Here is a 25,094-nt window from a genome sequence, read left to right on the forward strand (position 1 = left end):
AGCGAGCAGGATGCAGTTCATGCCCAGACCTGATGGTAGAGCGGAGAATGAAAAGCGGTGACCTGACAAGAGCTGAGATGATAGAGCTGGATAAAGAAGGATGTGGCGATTTGACACGTCTTCACTACAAAATTTTAAAATGCTATTAGATTATTAATGATAATCTTAAATCTATAATTTTCCTTATTAGTAAGTTTATTTATTTTTATTTAGCCTTGTTGTGCAAGCACTGTCGAGCTTGTGCAGAGGCAGCAGCTTTTGCCAGATGGGAACTGGAATCCCCTGGTTGGGCCTGGGTTCTCCTGAGGGTTTTTTTCTCGATTGGAGTTTGGGTTCCTTTGCTTTAGAATTTTAAAGTTTTACATAATTAATATTGAATATAGGGATTTATAGTCTGTTTAATATTTGACCTGTGTTTCTCTCTCCTTTCTTAAATGTTCTTTCTTAAATGTGTGTGCTTTCACTGTGCGCGCGTGTCTGTGTGTGCTTATCTGTGTGTGTGTGCGTGAGCTTGTCTGTGTGTGTGTGTGCGTGCGCGTCTGTGTGTGCATGCGTGTCCGTATGTCTGTGCATCCGTGTCTATGTCTATGTCTATGTGTGTTAGTGCGTGTGCATATTGTGAGTGTGGAGTGTTTTGTATGTGGGTATGTCTTCTGTGTTTTCACCTTTTTCTTGTTTTTACAGGTATAACTTTAATTGTTTGCTTATAGTCAATATGTCTCATGTACAGCTGCTTTGTAACATTATACAAAACAGCTATATAAATAAAGTTGAGTTTAGAGTAAAGTGTTGTGATTAATTAATCAAAATCCAAAAGAAAAATTTCAAGAAATCCAAAGAAGTTTCTTAGTGAAAGTTTTATTTGAGAGTTCTTTTAAAGACACAACGGTTTAGGATGTGAAGGCTTTCACTCAGCTGCCTCTTTGCCCTGGAAAAAAGGGTGACAAATATGTTGTCAGTAAAAACGTTGTGTTGTGAGGGTTAAATGAATTTAGTATTTATTTAAAGTATAAACATGATTTTTACATTGTAATTTATAAAATTTTAAAGAATCACAAAGATCAAAGGCACAAAATAAATACTTGTTTTATTGAAATTGAGACTAAAATTAATTTGTCTCATTATAATTGAAAACATACCTTTCCGGAATCGCGGCTCTTGGCTCTGAGTTTGTTGACCTGAGACTCAGAAATATCAGCACGCTCCTCAGCCTCCTCCAGCTCATGCTGCACCTTCCTCAACTTGGAAAGGTGAGTGTTGGCTTGTTCCTCCTGCAGAGTCAAAAATCATTATTCAGGGTACAAAAATATTCTTGAGTTCATTATACTTCTGAAACCAAATACTTACAGCCTCCTCAGCCTGTCTCTTGTAATCCTTGACCTTCAGCTGAAGCTTATCAACTAGATCCTGCAGTCTGGTAATATTCTTCTTATCCTCCTCAGTCTGCAGGAAACGCAAACATTAGAATAAAATATAATCAAATTAATTTGAACTGAAATTTTACTCAAATTTATTACCTGGTAGCTTAGCTCCTTTACTCTCCTCTCATATTTGCGGACACCTTTAACTGCATCAACCCCACGTCTCTGTTCAGCCTCAACTTCAGTCTCAAGCTCACGAACCTGAATACGAGATGTTAAGAAAATAATTTCACTCAAAGGACATATGTTAATCCATGATATAATGTACATGAATAAGATAGAAAGACATTTGCTTCAAAATGTCCTTATCATGACTGTGAATATGAAACTAAAAGAAATCTTACTCTGGACTCCAGTTTCTGGAGTTGTTTCTTTCCTCCCTTCATGGCCAGATTCTCAGCCTCATCCAGACGGTGCTGCAGGTCCTTCACTGTGACCTCCAGATTCTTCTTCATCCTCTCCAGATGAGAGCTGGTGTCCTGCTCCTTCTTGAGCTCTTCAGCCATCATCGCAGCCTTTTAGATGAATAAAGAAATACATTAATTTATATGCTTGCTTAAAACCCTTTGTGCTCAGCAGTTATTCTTTCTCACATCTGTGATGGCCTTCTTGGCCTTCTCTTCTGCATTTCTTGCTTCCTGTACAGTGTCATCAACTTCACTCTGGACCTGAACAAAGTCAGCCTCAAGCTTCTTCTTGGTGTTCAGGAGACTTGTGTTCTAAAGAATGGGTAAAGACATTAAAATGGAGAGCACTGTTCAAAATTAAATAATTAAATACAACAAAATTTGTTGTTACCTGAGAATGCAGCAGTCCAACACGCTCACTGGCATCCACCAGCTCTTGTTCAGCCACTTTGCGGCCTCTCTCTGTCTGCTCCAGAGCAACTCTCAGCTCCTCAATCTCAGCCTGCATCAGAGTGTTTCTGCGCTCCACCATGGCCACCTGCTCCTTCATGTCTTCTTGTCCTCTCACGGCATCATCAAGGTGGAGTTGGGCATCCTGAACATAGCAATATTTTTCCTATAAATTTGTGTCTAAACTTTTACCTAAGATACTTCAATAATATCCTTCAAAGTCTAAGATCTTCGTATGTGCTAAAGTCAAAGGGAAGTCACATACCTTGAGTTGTCCCTGAACATTCCTCAGCTGTTTCTGAGCCTCAGCAGCCTGACGATTGGCATGGCTCAACTGAATCTCCATCTCATTAAGGTCTCCCTCCATCTTCTTCTTGATTCTCAGAGCATCATTTCTGCTCCTGACTTCAGAGTCCAGTGTGCTCTGCATGGATTCAGTGACTCTCTGGCTGTTTCTCTTGATCTGCTCAATCTCCTCATCCTTCTCTGCAAGCTTCCTGTCAATCTCACCCTTCACCTGATTTAGCTCAAGCTGGACACGGAGAATCTTGGACTCCTCATGCTCCAGGGTGCCCTGTAAAGAGTTAAAAAAAACTTTCAGAACCCGTTATTAAAGAATTCAAGTAAAATGTTAATCTTGTGATACTCACTTCAGCCTCCTCCAGGGCGGTCTGAATCTCAGACTTCTCAGTCTCTACTGCTTTCTTAGCCTTTTCCAGCTCATGAATGCTCTTTCCAGTCTCACCCAACTGCTCAGTCAGATCAGAGATCTCCTCTACAGGTGATAAAGAAAACATTATCAGTATGAAATGAAAAGTACACATCCAGTTTCACATTTGTACATGTCAACACATTAAGATTAAAAATCTATTCAACATTTCATTCTTACGCTGCAGATTCTTGTTTTCTCTCTTCAGTGTCTCCAGCTGATCCAGAGTCTCCTCATAGGAGTTCTTCATCTTGAACAGTTCAGTGCTGAGTGAGCGAGCCTCTTTCTGGGCACCTTCCAGCTCTGCCTGACCCTCCTCATATTTCTGTTTCCATTCTGCCAGAACCTTTGGGTCAGAGTAAATATTATTAGTTGTAGAATGCTGAAAATGTTGTTCCTTTCTCAAAAAAATCGAATGTCAAAATTGCTTTACCTTGTCGAAGTTCCTCTGTTTCTTGTCAAGGTTAGCAGCCAATGCATTTGCTCTTTCCACATCAATCATGAGGTCCTCCACCTCACCCTGTAGTCTCTGCTTGGTCTTCTCCAGAGAGGCACATTTGGAGTTTACTGCCTCAATTTGTTCTTCTGCCTCTTGCAGACGCTGAGCCAGCTTCTTCCTGTTGTGCATTTTGTAACCATCAGTCAGAACATATATTTAATTAAAAAAAACATTATATCATATATTTCAGAAATTCATACTTGGCCTCTTCAAGCTCCTCTGTGCGCTGGATGGCATCAGTTTCATATTTGCTTCTCCACTGAGCGACTTCACTGTTTGCTTTAGACATTCCCCTTTGGAGCTCAGCCTTTGCCTCCTGCTCTTCCTCAAACTGCTCACGGAGCAGGTCACAGTCATGACGGGCTGACTGCACTGCATGGGCCAGAGCATTCTTAGCCTAGAAGAACAAGTCAGATGCTATTATCTTTATTCTGCAGCAGTGACAAATGTGTAGGAGCAATGATTCTGTTGTATTACCTTAACCTCCTCTTCAATCTGCCTCTTAAGCTCCTCAATTTGTTGAGTGAAAGCTTGTTTGCCTCTGCTGAGCTGAGAAACAAGAGCTTCCTTCTCCTCCAGCTGACGGCCAAACTCACCTTGTGAGATTTAAATTTGTTACGTCACATTGTGCCAATATTATCCAGTTTAGTTCTCTACTGAAGCACTCATTTTAAAACACAGTTAATTTCTATTTATCAATACTAAATCTGGCAATTACAAATTTGTGTTCATTACACAGCATAAAATAAATGTAATATTGTTTTAATCAAAAATTTGAATAGGTTAAAAAATATTTTGAAGAGTATTTTACCATTTTCAGTTTGAAGTCTTGCTCTTTGAGCACTGAGGTCATTCATCTGGCGGAGGTTCTCATCGTTCTTGGACTTGATTTCACTGAGTTGGTCCTCCAGTGTGCGGCACATCTTCTCAAGATTGCCCTGAAAACAACAATACCATTAGAACTTTGAGAATCTGAATCACGTTTATTTATCCCTCAAGAAAATAAATTCTCAACCTTTGCTTTTGCAACAGCCTCCATGTTGCTGGAGAGATCATCAATCTCCATTTTGTATTCACTCTTCTCTTTCTCAAGCTTCTGCTTGACACGCTGGAGGTTGTCAATTTGCTCTCCCAGCTCGGCCACACTGTCTGCCTGTTTCTTGCGGAGGGCAGAAGCGGTAGCTTCATGCTGAAGGGTGGACTCTTCCAGATCACGACGCAGCTTCTGAAATTCAGCTTCACGCTTCTTGTTCATCTCGATCTGAGCAGCAGTTGCTCCTCCGGCTTCTTCAAGCCTCTCTCTTATCTCCTCAAGTTCCCTGGAGAGATCAGCTCTCTGCTTCTCAACCTTGGCACGAGCAGCACGCTCAGCCTCAATCTCTTCCTCCAGTTCCTCAATGCGAGCCTACAGGAGCAGGTAATGAGACATACTTTAAGAATCTTAAATTTACCTTTTTAAACAATTTACCTTTTAAAACAGTCCAAATTAATACCTGAAGCTCCTTGATCTTCTTTTGAAGTTGAGCTCCAAGAGATTGTTCATCTTCAATCTTGCTGAGCAGCTGGCTTGTTTCAAAGTCTTTCCTGTTAAAATTGAACAAAACCATGTATGAAACATCACAAGACAGTAGTACAGTTTTAATTGAAGCATGTTTGTTTATTACTTTTTTAGCTTCTCATCAGATTGCTGCTTGTCATTCTCCAGGTCCATGATGGACTCCTGGGCCAGTTTCAGGTCTCCTTCAAGCTTTCTCTTGGCTCTCTCAAGGTCCATACGAAGCTTCTTCTCTTGCTCCAGGGAACCCTCAAGCTATGAGACATCAACATTGACAACGTTTTCAAAATAAATGTATAAAAAACTTTTTGAATATAAGTTGAGAACAGTTACTCACATCATCAACTTGTTGCTCAAGCTTTGTCTTGGATTTGGTCAGGGTGTTGACTTTGTCCTCCTCTGCCTGGAGATCATCCAGAGTCTGCTGATGTGACTCTTGGAGAGCTTTCTTCTCCTTTGTGAGCTTGCCAATGCTCTCATCCTGAGCTGCCATTTCCTCAGTCAGGTTTTTGACCTGTGTGATTTTTAATGCCAGATTAATTTATCCAATTCTTATTCCATAGCAAAATGTTAGATGTAATAATGAATACAAAATGAAGCACTTTTTACTGTTAAGAAACAACTGTCACAAACCTTATTCTCAGTGGCATGTTTCTCCTTCTCAACTTTAGCCAAGGTGAGCTCCAGGTCATCAATGTCTTTCTTCAGTTCAGAACACTCATCCTCCAGTTTCCTCTTCTTGGCTGTAAGTTCAGCATTGATTTCTTCTTCATCTTCCAGTCTCTCAGTCGTCTCTTTGAGTTTAGCTTCAAGCTGGATTTTGTTCTTGATCAGACCCTCACACCTCTCCTCAGCATCTGAGAGATTATCAGATTCCTGAAGAACAAAAATCCTTTTTAAAAACAAGAAAACCTCAATTTCAAATTAATTGGCATTCAATAAAGTATACTTACAGAGGCTACTTGCAGCTGCAGATCATTTTTCTCTTGCAGCAGAGCAACCATCTTCTCTTCAAGCTCCTTCTTTTTAGCTTCAGCCTTGATCAGATCTTCTTTGCATTTTGCAAAGTCCTCTTTCATAGATGACAGCTCCTTCTCAGTCTCAGCACTCTTTAGCAGAGGCTTAATCTTGTAGTAAACCTTCATCCATGGCCAGTGTTTGACATTCATGAATGAGCGGACGTTGTATTGAATGGTGTAAATAGCATCCCTGACAAAAAAAAAATGATGTTGCAGCTGACCCTTCGTGTGGAGTTTGATTGACAGTCGACCGGACCAATCATAACTCCGAGATTATGCACCCCCTTTTTCTATTCAGCATTTTGCCCGGCAATCAAACCATAGAGTTAAACTGGCTGCGGTTATTAAGCAGTTTTAAAAGTCCTTCGCGATTGTTGCTGGCCATCACACTCTATGAACATTATCCCAGTTAAAAGTTATGTCACTGTGGAATCAAGAAGAATAAAAGAATACTTGTCCGGAGGTTTTACCTCATAGACTGACTGTCATATTTTAGATTTAGATTCAACTTTATTGTCATTGCACATGTACAAGTACAAGGCAACGAAATGTGACCTCTGCATTTAACCCATCCAGAGAGTAGTGAACACACGCACAGCAAGTGGTGAACACACGTACCCCCGGAGCAGTGGGCAGCTATCACTGCAGCGCCCGGGGAGCAAGTAGGGGTAAGGTGCCTTGCTCAAGGGCACCTCAGTTGTTACCTGCCGGCCGAACCGGCAACCTTCTGGTCATGAGTCCGACTCTCTAACCATTAGTCCACAACTGCCCCATGTCATATGATCCGCGCTAAAGGACTGCATCTCATCAACTCTGCCAGAATTTTATCGGAGGTAAAATTTTATCTTTATGGTCAATTTCACAGTTTCACCTGTTGACTAAACGTGTCAGAAACTAATGGTGCTATCCAGATGTTTTGTCATTACAGCAAGCACAGGCTAGAGCTTAGTCACTTTCACATCCTGAGTATATACTTCAAATGCATATTGCAGCATTTCTAATTGCTTTTGGCTGAAAGTACACATAATTTTTTTGCCAAAAATGATTATTTCACAACAAATATTTTTTAGTGCAGCGGGAGTGCTTTGGCTGATGTTGGACATAAGGGCGCGGGTCCGCGAAGGGTCATTTGCATTTGACACATGTGTGTTAGAATAATTTACTTTACAGGTCCTGCATATTTACCACAGGATGTTTCTTTGAATATCAGGAAGATATTGTTATAGGTTTATACCATCTCTGTTGAGTTATTATAAGGGCCAGAGCATGTTGCATCTTTAATGACATTACTCACCTTCTCTCCATCATCTTCACAAACTCTCTCCTCATGAGGTAACCACGGCAGAGAGCCTGAGTCATTGTGACCAGAGCAGCCAGTTTCTCATCACGCATCTCCTCAAGAGTACCCAGAAGACCAGCTTTGAAGAACACCTGCATGTATGAACAATAATCCAGAGATTAATTTGTACTGAACTAGATAAAACCACATTTTAGAATAATTTCTGAAACTTTGATCATTTGAAAGCAGAATGTGAACCTTTGTGTGTCCAAATCTTTACTGGTCATGATCAACATCGATGGATCCCAGGAGTTTCTCAGAAGCTTTCTTGTTGTCAATGAATTGTCCCTCAGGGATGACACTGGCATTCAGCACCTTGTATCTGTGGATATATTAACATTTTTCATTCCATTAAAATAAGATAAACCTTAGATAGGAAACAGTATTTTCCAGGAAACGGTGTTTTCATGTGGTCCCATTTACCTCTGTTTGAAGTCAGCATAGAGGATTCTGCTGGGGAAGCCCTTTCTGCAGATTCTGATACCTTCCAGGACACCGTTACACCTCAGCTGGTGGATAACCAGGTGATTCTCCATGAGACCTATGAAAACAGTGGATGGCGAGCTACTGTGAGAACAATATGAATGAGCTATGAACAGCTCATCTCATTAACGTCATGGTGTGTCAAAATATCTGAAAGAATGTTGTGATTTTACCTGGATTCTTGGACTCATTGGGAATCAGACAACGTACAAAGTGAGGGTGAGTGCTCCTCAAGTTGGTCATGAGCTTGCCCAAATTTTCCTGTGAATCCATGAAAAGTTTAAGATTTTGCCACAGATTCTGTCAGTTCATAATTTTTTTATCTCATAATTTAAATTCTGCATTATTGACTTTATATCTGACAATGACATACTCTGAATTGAGAAGACACAGTCTGCATGGAACCACCCTTCTTCTTGCCTCCCTTCTTGCCACTCTCTGTTTAAAAAGGATAAAGACAAACACATATAATATAATAACAAGAAATCTGTGCAAAACTAATTTAGAGTTTGATTAATTAGAAACATCATTCTATTAACAAAGTAGGTTTTTTAAATTACCTTCAACAACAGGTGGGTAGAAAGTAGACAGCAGTTTGACAGAAGACTTCTGGTACAGCTGTATATCAGACTCGTTCAGTGGATCCTTGTTCTTGTCCAGCCAGCCAGTGATGTTGTAGTCCACAGTTCCAGCATAGTGAACCAGGGAGAAGTGGGCCTCAGGCTTGCCTTTGACAGGCTTTGGTTTCTGGAAAGCATTACACTTGCCAAGGTGTTGATCATACAGCTTGTTCTTGAAGGTTGTGTCTGAAGCCTTGGGAAACATGCACTCCTCTTCAAGGATGGAGAAGATACCCATGGGCTGTTTGTAAATAAATGCAGAGAATTAGTAATACCACAGAGTTTGATAATTGAATATGATTTACTTAAAGATATGTAGAAACCTTTACAAACCTTCTCAATGAGCTCAATGCAAGCAGCCAAGTCCATGCCAAAGTCAATGAACGCCCAAACAATGCCCTCCTTTTTGTACTCCTCTTGTTCCAGCACAAACATGTGGTGGTTGAAAAACTGTTGCAGTTTCTCGTTGGTGAAGTTGATGCACAGCTGCTCCATGCTGTTGTACTGGAGAGAGAGAGACATTTACTAAAAAACTGGTTATACATCATTCAACTTTGAATGGAGATAAGAGAATCATTCTTACATCAAAGATCTCAAAGCCAGCAATATCCAGCACACCAATGAAGAACTGTCTGGCTTGTTTTGTGTCCAACATCTGGTTGATACGAACAACCATCCACAAGAACATCCTCTCATAGATAGATTTGGCCAGAGCGCTAACAGAGTTGTACACCTGTAGATAGAATACAGCGTCATATCAAACTTCTTTTACAAAAATGTATCAGCTTCAATAGGTTGAAGACTTAGCTGTGTATTTGTTACACAGTTCATACCTGTGGCACGGTCTGACTTTTGGTCACAAACTCATTTCCAACCTTTACTCTTGGGTTGCACAAAGCCTTCAGCATATCAGCAGAGTTCAAGCCCAGGAGGTAGGCGACTTTGTCAGAGTCTACAATTTTTTAAGTTATACAAGAAAATTAATAATGGACACTGAAACAAACCTTTCATATTTGTGCAAACAGACACATGAGTCTCTTACTCTTCAAGTATTTTCAATGTGATATGCATTAGAACTATTTAGTCTCACCCTCTGTGCCATCAGGCTCAGCCTGCTCCTCACGCTGCTTCTGCTTGAACTTCATGTTACCATGATGCAGCACAGCTCCAGTGAACTTGTAAATGCCCATCTTCTCCTCACCACTGAAGCCCAGAATGTCAATAGCAGTCTGGAAATCACAGATAGGTATGAGCCATAGCACCTGCCATACATATGTAGAATATCATTGCCATTGTCAAATAATAATGACTCACATCAGTGGCAACCAGCTCCTCTTTATCATCAATGCTTGCCACTGTGATGTGACCCTGACTGCACATGGGGAAGTCATAGGGGTTGGTTGTGATGAGCGTCATTTCTGTAACATACAAAGTGCCTTGTTGAGTATTTTACAACATTATCTACCATTTTAAAGTTCTGAATGACCTACCAATCAGCTCAGGCTTGTGGTTGGTCATCATCTGGTAGAAGATGTGGTAGCCTCTCTCATCTGAAAGCTGGAATGTCACTCTAGACTTCTCCAGCAGGTCTGGTCAAGGAATGAAGTACACAGTGGTATTCAAACAATTGCCTATGTTTCAGATTGGAAATTGTTATTAACTGTCTCTTACATGTTTCAATATCAGCACTAGACAGTTTTCCAGATGTGCCAAAGTGAATTCTGATGAATTTACCCTGTTATAAAGAATTAGGATTTACTTGCTTTTGTTACCTTTCACAATAAATATTTACAGTATACACAAACATAAAAAACAACTAATTGTACTGTATGAAAATAAAAACTTACAAAACGAGAGGAGTTGTCATTTCTCACAGTCTTGGCATTACCATAAGCTTCAAGCAGAGGGTTTGCAGCAATGATCTGGTCCTCAAGAGATCCCTGTGAAGTTAAGAGGGTAATGTATTAACTTAAATTAATGATAATAATATTAAAAGAGAGTTTTATTTTTATGTATTAAGTACATTGCTTTTTGGCAATCACCTTCATTTGGCTGGCAGATTCTTTCTTCTTGTCACCATGCACTGCAACTGTGGCAAAGTACTGAATGACACGTTTCGTGTTCACAGTCTTTCCAGCACCAGATTCTCCACTGGTTTATAAGAGATGATTATCAGACAGAACATGATAAGACATGTAAAAGTTTCATGAGAGTAATATATAACTGTTTTAACATCTCATAAAAGTAAATACATACGTGATCAGGACAGACTGGTTCTCTCTGTCTGTAAATTGAATGGTAATTTTGTTTAGATAATTGTTTCATTAAAACCAGAAACCATAATTTCACAAATCAAAATCACCTTGCCATTTAAAATTCAGCACTTACCAGTGAGCATGGACTGATAGGCATTGTCAGAGACAGAGAAGATGTGGGGAGGAGCCTCCATACGCTTTTTGCCTCTGTAGGCAGACACCACTTCTGCATCATACACTGGGAGCCACTTGTAGGGGTTCACAGTAGCACAGAAGAGTCCTGAGTAGGTCTGAAACAAACAGAGAAATCATCCGGTTGCAGCATCACAGTCATAATGAACTTGAACGCTGTTTTACTTTTTGCTTAACTTACATAGATCATCCATGCTGCGTAACGCTCTTTGAGGTTATACAGCACAGAGGGTTCATTGAGATGGGTCATCATGGCCATGTCCTCAATCTTGTCATACTTGGGAGGATTCATTGGGTGGACATCCTCCTCCTTAGCAACTCTTTCCTATTAAAGTGATTCAGCAGACATTAGATTTGTACTTTTTTAATGATGATCTTTGAGGAATGTGGATATTTTACCTCCTTAGTATCATTCACAGTAACAGTGACTTTGGCACCATCTTTGCTCTTGATTGTTGCTTTGACGTACAGCTCTTTGTCATCAACCACATAGCAGGCAGCCTTAGCATCAAAGGGTTTGTTCTGAGCCTCAACTCTCTCCTTCTCAGGTTTACGAAGGTAAATGGCAGCCTTGCCATAAATGGCCATCTCCGCGTCCGTACTCATGGTGGCGGCTTACTGTTGAAATATAAAGATTTTTCCATCCAGTTTTAACAAAATATGAATAGCTTCTTTTAAAATCTAGTGACTGTATACATTTCCTACTGTTGTTCTGAACTTTAGACACTTTTTTGTACAAATAGAAACAAAAGACAATCAAATATATACCACCCCAGCCTCTGTCACCACCCTGTTTATACTGATGCAGTGATTTGAAACAGTGTAAAGAATATAGAATTGTATGTCATTACCTTTACCTTCTCGCACTGCCACAGATGCCGATAAAAGTCTTGACACTACAATAAACATAGGAAGGTCACTTACTACATGAAAACTGTGCTCGCTCATAAACTATATAAATACATGGTATGACAAAAATTAGCATCATACGTCTAAAACCAACAATGGTGAAATTGCACTATTGGTGTGTTTGAGACACTCCATTGATAGTAATTTGTCATGTTTTTATTAATGAAATCAAAGCTTGTCTTACCACAACAAATTTGGTTTGTCTTCTGGACGCAAATGTCTCCAGGTCTGCCTCTGCCCTTTATACTGTACTGGCTTTGCCAGCATTGCAAAAGTTAAATATGGTTAACACCAAATATGGCTAATATGTTAGTTAAGTAAGTGATCAGTTGGACCAACCGGTGCTAGCTAAGTTGAAATAGCAAAGTAAACATGCAGCCATTTATCACATAAAATGCAAGCCTATTGTTTCACATTTTATGTATAATGTTAGATAATTAAATTAATTGTTATAAAGTTGTTGTTTTGCTTCAGTTTTGAAAGCTTTTGACAATTATATTAAGGTTTTTAGCTAAAACATTGTTCATTGATGATATTTAAACATTAAATTGATACAACACTACTTTGATATTGCTGGACTTTTTTCTTGTATGAAAAGAGAATATGATAATAGTTTTTTAACAAGTAAATAACTATTTTAATCAATCTTTGGGTGCTGAAATCATCAGCAGTATATGGTACCTAATGTAATTAGAATATAAATTAATAATTAATTAGTTTGTTTATTTATTTAAAAACTTGGGGAATCAATCTCATGCTGTCATCCAAACAACACTTCACATAAATACCTATGTATATGTTTATATTACATTTTATTGCATCAATTGATTGGTTTGCATTCCATGGACAAGCACTCTCAGATTTCTTGAACTGCCTCACATGCAAAATAACTTGTGTCTGTGTATGGCAGTTGGATTGTTCTAATTTTGGCTCAACCACAACTGCATGGCTGCCTTGGCTGACTATTCATACGATGTAAATTCAAAACAATCATATATCCTCAGACTATTGCAATTTCTGTCGATTCATCAACATTATTCATGGTGCTTATGCAAATTAGTTTTCTAATTATATCTATTTTGATAACCGTTGCTTTTTACAGAAACTATCTTAAATAGCTGTCAAGTCATTCATCTAAGTGGGAACCTTTTTCATGGAGTTCAATACCCTATGTTTGATCAAGATTTTCTCTCACTTGTTTCTTGTTGCTCTTTGTGTGTTTGTGTGCATGTGTGTGTGTGTGCGTGTGTGTGCGTGTGTGTGCGTGCGTGTGGTACAAATAAAGGTAGATTTTTAAGGAACACACATCTCAACAAATCTAAACTTGCTTGCCATGATGAGTATATATTTTACATATTTCAGTAGAAAAGTATTACATATATTTTAAAAAATATATATTCAATTTATAGAGTTTTAAGTTTTAGAAAACTATAAATTAAATAATACGATTTTCGTGGTACATAACCCTATGTGAGCGCACTCTGGGTATCTTTCGTGAGCTTGATTAAAATTAGGCCTACCCTTCAAACGTCTTCTGGAACCAACACACCCTGAGTAAGCAAGGTTTGGGGTAATCAACACAGAGTTCAGGGTTTAACTGAGGGTAAGTTAACCCTCCTTTCTGGAATACCCCCCTGTATGTAACAGAAAAAAAATATATAGAATATAACTACACTGTAAAAAGTAATACCTTAGATCTACTCAATAAAATTTAATAAAAACTTAATCTACAGCATAACTGCAACACACACAGACATCAAGAATCAGTGTATGAACCTCAATAATGGTGACAATCACCAAATGAAAATTTTATACTGCAATGCATGCTGGGTAACATCATAGTACAAAACTCATTCATGATTCCCAGCATGCATTGCGGTTTATCTGTTTATCTGAATTAGTCTGTTGATTGTCACCATTGTTGAGGTTCATACACTGATTCTTTATGTCTGTGTGTTGCAGTTATGCTGTAGATTAAGTTTTTATTTGCGTCCTGTTTTCACAAATGTTTCTAGATATCAAAATGTACTCAAACTCCCTGATCTTATAGTGTTCTTTCATGATCAACAGCACAGCACTCTAATGAGATGAAATCAGTGAATCAAACCACAACATGATGGTGATTTTAATGATCCCCAATCAACACTCGATTAGTTACTCACTGCATTGCCATAAGGAATGTACTTTAAAAGCACACAGATACAGCATGTTAAAAAAACAACCTATAAAAGTCGAGGGTCAAGAGCTCAAGAACTCAAGAAAACACTGATCACTATGATGGTGACTTTTGTTAGCTGGGGACGTTCTTAAAACATAAAAACACTGAACACTGAATGTTTTTAAAACATTTTCAAAAGCATGAAAAACCTCTAAGGAAAGTTCTTATAACAAACTTTTGTTAGCTGGGTATATGTTTTCCGTGCTGTTTAAAGCCGAATTACTAGCCGCTTCGGCGAAATCGCTTTTTTAAATGTCATGGCTTCTTGTATCATCTGGTTAGGCCACAGTGTTAGAAGGGAAGGAATTGATTTGTTATTATTCTTATTTTCAGAGTTATATGTGTGTTTTGCTTTTTTCATTTAATGTCTGTGTTTCTGACTTTTTCTTCCAAAAGTTTTGACCAAGATAAATTCACCTCAGAACCTTTTGTGTCTGATCATTTTTTAGGTAAATTCTACCTTCTCTGAATAATATTTAAAGTTGAATTATTCTTTGTGATTATTTGTCATTAATATTTAATTAAGTAGACCTTGGAACCTTAAGTCATTTTTATTATGTCACAATTTGCATTTACTAAATTTTATTGTGTAACTTTTAAGCAATAAAATTGATTGAAATTGACTCATTTCTAATAATTTGTATTTAATTAAAAAAAATTGCTTGTAATCTGTTGCCATAATTTTATTGAGTAGATCTAAGGTATTACATTTTACAATGTAGAGATGTAACAATATTATCAATATTGTGTTATCGCTATGGCAAAATTGTCTCAATATTATCGTGCTCACATGACTGTATGAAACATGACTGTATGAAACTAATTTACATTAATTAGACTATGGGGGGCCGCCATAATTTGTGCCGCCATATTCAAAACGAACCAAAAACATTTTTTTAGGCTACGTCTCATAACAACATTATAGCTTTCCTATAGCTCAGTGTTAAGAGCAAGGTCGTGGGTTCGATCCCAGGGGATTGCACATACTTAGAAACAAATGTATAGGATAATGCAATGTAAGTCGCTTTGGATAAAAGTGTCTGCCAAATGCGTAAATGTAAACAACATATAATTGTGTTGACTGTTTCCCATTCGTCGCGACTACACTATCCAACGCTGGCCGCCATGAATAGATTTTTCATGATTCTTATTTACATTTTTATTTTACTATTTAAAACAGCTTAATCCATAATAGAGTTGCGAGCGCTCAGAGCCTCTCTCTCTCTTTCTCTATCTCTCTCTAATGTTGCGTGCAGCATCCCGACAGCGCCTCTCTCTCACATGAAAGTGAACGAATTAAAATGTGGCGGTGTTTTCAATATGCGTTCCACCGTGCACTTACTACTTGCCTTTCCGCCTAAACGTCAACAGTCACAGATGTTATTGACATAGAAAACGGCTGATTGAGTTTAAATGACGTAACGAAAGGTTAGCAGAGTTTCCCGGCACACCCTTTCTCTATGTGCTTGGTGTGAGTCTGCGAGCGAGCTCTCGGTGCGGTGCGTGCGCGTATGTTCTCTGTATGGTTCTGTAGTTGTATAACTCTTTCTGCGTCCGAAATCGCCTACTTCCATATTATATAGTATGCAAAAAACAGTATAGAAATACCCGGATGGTCTACTACTTCCGCCGAGATTCGTGAGTGTGGATCGGATGGACACTTTTCTATCCCATGATGCCACGGGAGCTGAGCAACGGTCAAATTTCAAAAGTAACTCAAATAAATATAGCGGAAAACTATAAAATTAGCCAGACATCCGTTTTTAATGTAATAGTGCCAATAAATGAATTTCTCGTGACTAAATTATGTTTTTATAAACGCACGTATAGGTAATATTGTTGTTAAAACGTCATAGCCCTTATCAAAAAGAAGTAAGAAGTATACTTTAAGTTCATTTTTTAAGTATACTTAAGTAAAGCTCAAGTATATTTTTAAGTATACTTTATGTATTAAGTAGGCCTATACTAATATCAATGGACTAGTAGTGTGCATGAAAGTGTATTTGAATACCGCTCGGTACTAAATTGGCCCACTTTTTAGTTTATAAAAGTATAATTTTAAGTGTACTTTAAGTGTAACAGCAGTAAACTTTAGAGTACACAACAAGTTTACAATTAAGTTTTCATTTGTACCACAACTACTCCATGTAAACTTGTTGGTTTTCTGTACTGATAGTTTACTAGTTCAATACTTTTAGCACGTTTAGTCTATGAAAGTACATTTTGTAGTTTACTCCCAGTAAACTATTAGTTACATAGTTTTTATACAGCAAGTGTACTTTGTAGAGAATTTAGCATAAGCCAAATGGTCAGAGTCATTGAAAGAAGAGCCATCAACCCCCTTTTGTTTCTCTGTGGGATATTTTACGACCCCTAGACTTCAAAGCAGTGTCTCTGTCTCATGTGAAACTTAACATATGAGGCTAACCAGAGAAACTTCTCTGACAAATAGGAACTTGTGTGATTCAACTGTCCTTTTCTATAAATATATCTAAATATCTAGGTTATATGTTGTCGCTCTTGCCATTTTTAAATAATAATGTAATTGTTAAATAGGCAAGTTAATTCAGGCTTTGTTTGTATTCGTACCGCCGAATGATTCATGTCTTGATGCACTTCAAACCTTAGCATATTTGATATATAAATGTTTGTCTTTACAATTCCTCCTTGTTTATATACATTGTGTGACCATAGAACATTCTCTTTTCATTATGTAATAATTTGGAATGGTATTTTGTAGGGATGTAACGGTATCAACATTTCACGATACGATAGTACCTCGATATGAAGACTACGGTATGGTATTTATTGAATTTTGTGCAGGAAAAAAACAAAACAAATGAAGACTTGGAAAAATGTGGCATAAGTGTTTATTAAACTATGAATGAACAAAAATCACATTTATTATTTTTAGATTAGGTAATTTTAAAGTGCAAAGAACAGTAATATAATAGCATAAAAATTAATAACATAAAAATTGAGAACATGAAACATGAAAAAATTAAAATGAAAAAAGTTTGAGTTGTTTGTAACTTTTAACAATTCACAACCAGTCAGGTACTCGCGTCATTCACTGCTTCACTCACTGCTATTTTTTTTTCTCCGTGTATCATCATGAAACTTTTCAGGGTAATGTAACAAATGGCTCTTCATATTAGTCGTATTCCCCAAATTGTACTTCACCGCAGTCTGGCCGTGTCTGCATATTGTTTTTTGTCTGTCCGTCACCTTTTCTCGTTTCTTGTTACGGGAAAACCGAAATGCTTCCACACATGCGATTTATAATTCGCTTTAGCTTCAACTAGAGGTGGGAGGAATGGCCAAAAATCTATTTCAAGGAATGAGTAATTTTATTTCACGGTAACGATATATTTCATGAAACAATCTCCCATTATAATTTTATATTTTATACATCATTTTTCTTAGATTGATTTAACTAATTTATTTATTACAGTTCATTTAAATGCTCACCATAGTAAAATGTAGGTAAATTATGAAAATGTACTAAAGATATCAAATGAAGTTCTGATAATCAGATGTATTATTTATTCATATTTATCTTCTGGCTAAATCATATGTATACAGGAGGAAGATAGACAACATATATAACAATAAAGTATGAATATGCACAAACAATGAGAGTACAGTATATGACTAAACTGGTGTTCATGGGGTCTGTACTGTAGGTCTTTATCGCTCTTCACTCTCTATTAGATGAGCACTTTTAGTGTGTTGCGACTCTCTGTCTTTAGGTTTGTTTATTCTCGGGCTTGTTTTTGCACTGCGAGTCTCTGGTGACTCCTCACGCGTCTCCCAAAACTGGAGGTAGAAGCCGTCACATCAAAGCGCTCACGCGCATCATCGCGCATTTCAACGCAAGTTTCACCTTGGCTCGCCTGAAGTTAAACTTTATAAAACTATTAACAGCTTTTCAAAACAACCTGACTTCTGAAATACGTGTTGAGAATGAGCTTTTTTAAATGCTGGCGCAGATCCCTGCACGAGCACTGCGGGTGAGAGAGAAGCGCCGGACTGGAGCGGATCACTAAACTACAGACTGAAAGAAGGTCAAAAGAATGTTTGATAGTTCATTTGTTACGGGTGGATTAATTCATTAGTTTTTTTCAGAATAGCGCCTAATTTGCAGAGCGCCGAGTTAACCACGCCTACTTATTTACATTCCGCGGAATACATGGAATAGAAAAATCTCTACGGTTGACATTTTATTCCGCGGTAACGAATATTCCGTCATTCCGCCCAGCCCTAGCTTCAACAATTTGTAAATCCGTTTCTATGCCACTAGCGGCATCCGCCATTTTCGCTCAACTTGATCTGTAGCGGGCGGCAGCAGAGCGCAGAGGATGATGGGCACGCATGGGTTGATGGGAATTGTAGTTCCGCTTCCCTCAACTCGCTCCATTCGGCTGAAAAAACTACACTTTGCCTGGAAGATCTATCGTCATGCGACCACGATAGTATCGAAAAAAAATGCTATCGCGATACTTCGATATTTACAATACCGTTACATCCCTAGTATTTTGTAAAGTAGGCCATGCGGCCGATCACGAGGCCCACAACTTTCTGCAGGCCTGCCTTCTGAAACCTTTTGAACAATTCCATCTCTACACGCGTATACGGATATCGGTCCAGCACAGAGCTTGCAAGTATCCGTTTCTATTTATAGAATAGCTGCGTTAAGTCTGTGCCTCTTTGTTAAAGATGATTTTTATTGGTGTTCAGAAATCCTGCCATGCCCTCTCTCTCTCTCTCTCTCTCTCTCTCTCTCTCTCTCTCTCTCTCTCTCTCTCTCTCGCTCTCTCTTTCTCTCTCTCAGCGCTTCCTAGCGCATTTGTGTTTCATGTATTTGTTTGTTTTATGCGATCGTCAGACACGATGTCTGCTTCCAGTACGCTGGGGCAGATGTTGTGGATACGTCCTGCCCGCACTGCGGGTGGTTGACGATTCAGACGTTGCGTCACAGGTGGCTGTGTTCCCATGGGACTCAGCCACCACCTCGTCTGCTTCCCGTTCCGTGACGGCAGGACTACGGCCCTGCCGCCCGCTACGGCAAGCAGCGAGGGTGATATGAGGATTACTGTGAGCGCTAATCCGTCAACCACTGGCTCGCGGACCGTTCGCACCTCATCTCGCTCGTCTGACCATTCCCCATGAGACGGTCCCACCGTCTTGTTCCTCAACCACGTATCGGAAACGGTACATGATGATGAGATGTCTGTTGCAGCATCGGAGGGTGACTTACTGGCATCAGACTCCGACGATTCCTTGAAGCTCCCTCCCTCAGGGGGTCGAGCTCAGGAAGAAGCGGACGTCGAAATGTCAGCCATGCTTTCCCGGGCCCCCGGCATTGGGTTGCGGTGCACCGCACTGCCTCTCCCAACGCTCGCGGCTGGATATATGGTACCTCGGGCTTGAGAGCGGCTCCAAGCCGCACTCGCCCCCAGTGCCGTGTTCCCCCGGAAGTGCATGAGGAACTTAGTACGACCTGGAACGCCCCCCTTCGGTGCGTACACGTCAACTAGTTCCATTGCCCTTTCTTCCCTCGATGGTGGGGCAGCTAGAGAATACGTTGATGTCCCCCAGGGGCTCGACCTAGACTCCCGTCCAAAGCACGTAGGCTTTTCGACATCTGAGGTGTCGAGAGCTTACTCTGCTGCGGGCCAAGCTGTCCCCTCTCTCCACGCTATGGCCATCCTGCAGGTCCATCAGGCCAATGCGCTGAGAGAGCTCCATGAGGGTAAGACTGACCCAGCACTTATGCAGGAACTCCGTGCCGTCACCGACCTCGCTCTACAGGCGACCAAGGTGACCGCGCGGGCCCTGGGTCGGGCGATGTCCACACTTGTGGTCCAGGAGAGACACCTCTGGCTGAACCTTGCACAGATGAGTAATGCCGAGAAAGTCCGCTTTCTCGACGCACCCATCTCGCAATGGGGGGCTGTTTGGTGATACGGTCGAGCCGCAGTTCTCGACAGTAAAGGAGCAGACAGAGGATATCAAGTATATCCTCCCCAGCTGCGACTCGACCACCCTCTGCCCGCCGAGATCCTGTGCACCGTCTGCTTCCCAGCAGCCCTGGTCCTCTTCGAGACATCGAAGAAGAGACCACCACCCTGTCAGCAGCCGCGGCGGAAGCCAAAGCGGCCCCCATGGGAAGACCCCAGGGAGATCGAGAATACCTTCGGGCCCGACCCCAGCCGTTCCATAGCTGGTTGGTCGATCCGGGACGGTTCCTGCCCCGTCCCAACAGCCCACTTCTAAGAGTTTTCTCTCTCTCTCTGGGCGTTATCACAGCCGCTCTCACCCTCTACACGACGGTGTTCGGCAACTCGACGTTGCATCACGGCGAGACCCAATGTCGAGGATAATTAGCAGCCTAAGCACTCTCAATCGACGGTTCATTGTGCCACATCATCGTCTCGGTATTATCACAGCCGCTCTCACCCTCTACACGACGGTGTTCGGCAACTCTACGTTGCGGCAAGACCCAATGTCGAGGATAATCATCAGCCTAAGCACTCTCATTCGATGGTGCGTTGTGCTACATCATCGCCAGGCAGGTAAAACTGCAGAGCCGATCTCCTATCCTGGGGCCCCCCCATGGCAAGGGATCCGCACTGCCAGCCATCGACCAACCCCCGGGAGGTCGATGAAGCAGAGCGTACCCGTAGCCTCCTTGTCTCGGTCCCTGGGAGCCTGACAAGAGCTTCCCAAACCGTCACGGTGACCACGGGATATGGTCCGTCTTGGCTACGCGATCCAACTCCCCAGACGCCCGCCCAAGTTTCGGGGCATCCTCTCAACCTCAGTCAGAGGCAAGGATGCTCCCGTGCTTTGGGCCGAGGTCGCCACCCCTCTGGAGAGGAAGCGATCGTGCTCGTCCCTCTAGCCGAGATGTTCAACGGGTTTACAGCCCGTACTTCATTGTCCCCAAAAAAGCGGGGGTCGCTAGATCTGCGTACCCTGAACAGGCACCTACTCAAGCTGCCGTTCAGGATGCTCACACAGAAGCACATCCTGGCATCTATCAGATGTCAAGATGGATTCATGGCAATCGACCTGAAGGACACTTACTCACATGTCTCGATTCTTCCTCGTCATCGCCCGTTCCTACGGTTCGCTTTCAAGGGTCAGGCATATTAGTACAGAGTCCTCCCTTTCGGTCTGTCCCTGTCCCCACGAGTCTTCACGAAGATCGTGGAAGCCGCCCTCACTCCCCTCAGGGAGAGAGGTGTGCGGTGTACTAAAGGTGTACTAAACTATCTTGACGACTGGCTCAGTTGACACACTCGCGAGATCTGTTATGTACACATAGGGACCTAGTGCTTCGGCACCTAGATCGATTGGGACCACAGGTCAACCGAGAAAAGAGCAAGCTCTCCCCTGTGCAGAGCATCCTCTTTTTTGGTATGGAACTCAACTCTGTCTCCATTACAGCGCGACTGACTTCAGAAAGCGCTCAGTCAGTGTTGAACTGCCTGGAATATTTCAAGCAGTCAGCGGTCCCCCTGATACAAATTCAGAGGCTCCTGGGCACATGGCATCCTCGGTGGTGGTGATACTCCTCGGGGGCGGAGTCTGGCATGCAAATTTCATTCGCCATTTTTCATTGGCCTTTTCTAAGAAGTCGGAAGCGATTGGTTCTCAGGGACGAACCCCATCTGTCGGTTCGACACAACGTCTCGTTCCCTCCATCAGGGAACCGAGGTTATATCCGTAACCGAGATGATTTACATTTAAGAATTTGAAATTAAAATTATGTTATGTTAGATATAAAGTCATTAAATTATTTAAAACGATTTATAACAGAGGGGTGCCCTATTTGCCCTGCACAATCTCAGTTAACTAGACTTTACAAAACTTTGGACCCATCTCTTTATTATGAAACTATTTAAGCCATAATAAGACGTTTCATCTCATTATTATGAATACTGTTACATCCCAAGACATAATTGTTATTTATTTTGTTATATTTTTGAAGTAGTTAATGCTTCTGATACAGTGTATTCTTGGATGGAGTGTGTTGGTTTTTGTTTTCTCTCTCTCTTTCCTCTACTCAATGATAGGCTTAATGAAGGTCAGCTGGTCCTAATTGAAATCAACTTCTGCCTGGTCCGGATTGGCTGTTTGAGGATGAGCTTGTGGATAAAGCTGGAAACCTTGTGAGGAGATGCCGCTTATTTTTGACTTTGCTGCCTTCTGAGCGGTCTTCTCATGGTCCAGAAAGTAGCATGTGTGATAGCTGTTGCCTGTTTGTGTAGTTGTTGGTGTACAGCTTAAACAGACTAACCCACTTACAAGTGGGTTAAGTAACAACTTGAGACATAAGCAGAAGCTTTATTGTAGTTTTTTTTTTGGAGCAGTAGGGATGTGTATGCCTTTTTCTTTAAGGTTCATGGTTTCTTCAGTTTTTTTTGTCAGATAGGGAGCAAGGTAAGACTATTTCTTTGTTTTTGAGTTTTGTTTTGTGAGGTAAGGGAGCTCTACTCCCTTAAGTTAGATCTATTATGTTTGTTGTTTTGGCCTGGTCCCCTCCTGAAGCCTTATATTGCTCCCCCTTTTGTATGTTTGTTTTTACCTTGAAATTGCCAAAATAAACCTTTTTTATAAGTTACAAAAATCTGTGTGATTTTTGGGGAGAGCTGGAACAGGAGAAAATGGCTCTTGCCTGACCGTTAAGGGGTTATTTTGTTGACTAAACCTTGTAAAATTCCTTGTTATGACCTCCCTTACCCCTAGACCGGGGAGCCTCTTAACAATACAATTTTAAAGTGCATTACAAACTCATCCATCTGTCATATGCTTTACTGATGGAATTGCAATAGAATACTAATATATTTTTATCTCTTTTCAACGTTGCATTTGTTAACATTAGTTAAGCATTTAATTACATGTCTGCATTTGTTAATCTTTATTTTCAGTATTTACTAATATTTTTAAAAACATTGTACATGCACCACGAACTAACATAAACAATTGTATTTGGCATTAACGAACAATAAACAAGATTACTAAATGCTGAAAACTGTATTGCTCCTTATTGGTTTCATGTTAATGCAGGGGTTCCCAAATATTAGATCCGAGACGTATAATCTCTCAAGTTCCTCCATAAATTCAGGGAAAACACACACATTTGTTACTTTTTAGTAGTTTCTTATGAATTAAGAAGTTTAATTGTAATTTTAAAATACATAATGGTATAGGGCTGCATGATTGTCAAAAAACTACATTAGTCTCCTTGATATTGTAATGTTGATTGGATTTTACATTTTAAGTATGTTTGAAACTTCCTACATGCTATAAACGCACCACTTGTGGCTCCCACTGTCAAAACAAGCATTATAAATGTGTAAACCAATGAACAAGTGTCATTGTTACTCATTGGAGAAAAAAAACATTTACTAATGCTGACAAACATATGATTTTAAATAGTACGGGGGCCCAGAAAACAACTCAAGCCCAGGGGCCCCCATCCTCCTAAGTCCGGCCCTGGCTAGGTTATACGGTTTTATCCAATTAGCATTAATTCTGTGATTGCGTGCGCAGTAACCTGTGTGTAGGCATATTCTGCCATGTTTCTGAACTTGACTGAACTGTCTACCGCTCACATTTAAAACAAGGCAGCTGCCGCCACAGGAGCGTCGTTGACACGCTGATCGATCATCCAGTAACGTTAATACATTTGATCAGTTAACGAGCATTAAAGTGTGCGTAAGTAAGCAAACAAGGTAACATTGGCCCTGTCCCAAATGGCGCACTTCATGTGGACTTGAGGTCTCGAGGACTTAAATTGCGCATTCTCGCAAAGTCTACGAGTCCGTAGGGTGTCCCATTTGTCTTTTTAGTGCCCAGAAGTCTGCTCACGAGCGCCTCCTTTGTGCCCTCGATGCGGCCTTCGGCAAAGCCCGCATTGATGCAGACTCCACTGAAGTCCCCTACCCAGGAATCCTTGCGAGCGCCCAATCACAGAACGGATGGGAGGAGTGTCGTGGATGTCAGACATATACGTAAACATGACCGATACATTTTTAAATGTATGCTTATTTATTTTCTATTAAGCCAGCTATTCAAGAATAAAATATTTTAATGCAGTGCATTTTCTTAAGGTAATAAGCCATGTTTTGTTGTAGATTTATATCTAGTTGTCTCTGGGCTCTGTAAAGCTGAACAACACAGCTTCTGTATTATAGAGAAATATTAAATAACAACATATATGCATATTAAGAACACATTATGCACATTAAGTATATTGTAAACAAATGAATAAATATACATTCATGACGTCATGACAAATGAATGCATTACAAACATAAGTATCTATTGCATAATGCTCGGGTGGCATATCAACATATGAAATACAGAACAGTAAAAACCGGCAGCTCCAGTCCCAAATAACAACAATGGGACAACAAGTGGTCGACTTCACGCGGCGCTGTGCAGACTGATCAGCGTATGACAACAAAGTACAGCGAGAGAGATTAGAAAGCACCGCTTGCTCTATCAGGCGTGATGTCAAGTCTGTCCCAAAATGCACTACCATGTACCCTTGTGGACTCGTGCCTAGTGCCCTATAGGTCTGCACTTCCTGACGTCACCAAGTGTGGACTCGGAGTAGGTCCACAAGACCGGAGTGCGCCATTTGGGACAGGGCCAGGATTTATCATGAATAAATCATGTCTGAAGGGCTTTTCCCGCTTCGCGTCTTGCCTTCTTTGCTTCTCATGAAGTAAAATCACTAATGGCCATCCTTCCGCTGGAATAAATAGTCCCTGGCCAACTCCAGCAACAAAANGGATACAGTGGATCAGTGTGGATTGGACTGAAGAGGGCGACACAGAGTCGATGGGTCTGGTCAATGGAGAACAACACACTCTCTCAGTATATTAACTGGAAACCAGGGGAGCCAGACTTTGATGGAGAGTGTGTAGGGAGTTCTAATGGAAGTTGGTTTGATAAAACATGCTCGACTTTATTGCCCTTTGTGTGTTACAACGGTGAGT

At 40.6% G+C, this 25,094-nt stretch overlaps 1 pseudogene; it reads right to left on the minus strand.

Moving 5' to 3' along the window:
- Nucleotides 1–1,121: 1,121 nt before the first annotated feature.
- On the minus strand, nucleotides 1,122–11,567 carry LOC130563756 (myosin heavy chain, fast skeletal muscle-like; annotated as a pseudogene).
- Nucleotides 11,568–25,094: the final 13,527 nt, after the last annotated feature.

The sequence above is a fragment of the Triplophysa rosa genome, linkage group LG2 (genome assembly GCF_024868665.1).
Source record: "Triplophysa rosa linkage group LG2, Trosa_1v2, whole genome shotgun sequence".
Taxonomy (NCBI): domain Eukaryota; kingdom Metazoa; phylum Chordata; class Actinopteri; order Cypriniformes; family Nemacheilidae; genus Triplophysa; species Triplophysa rosa.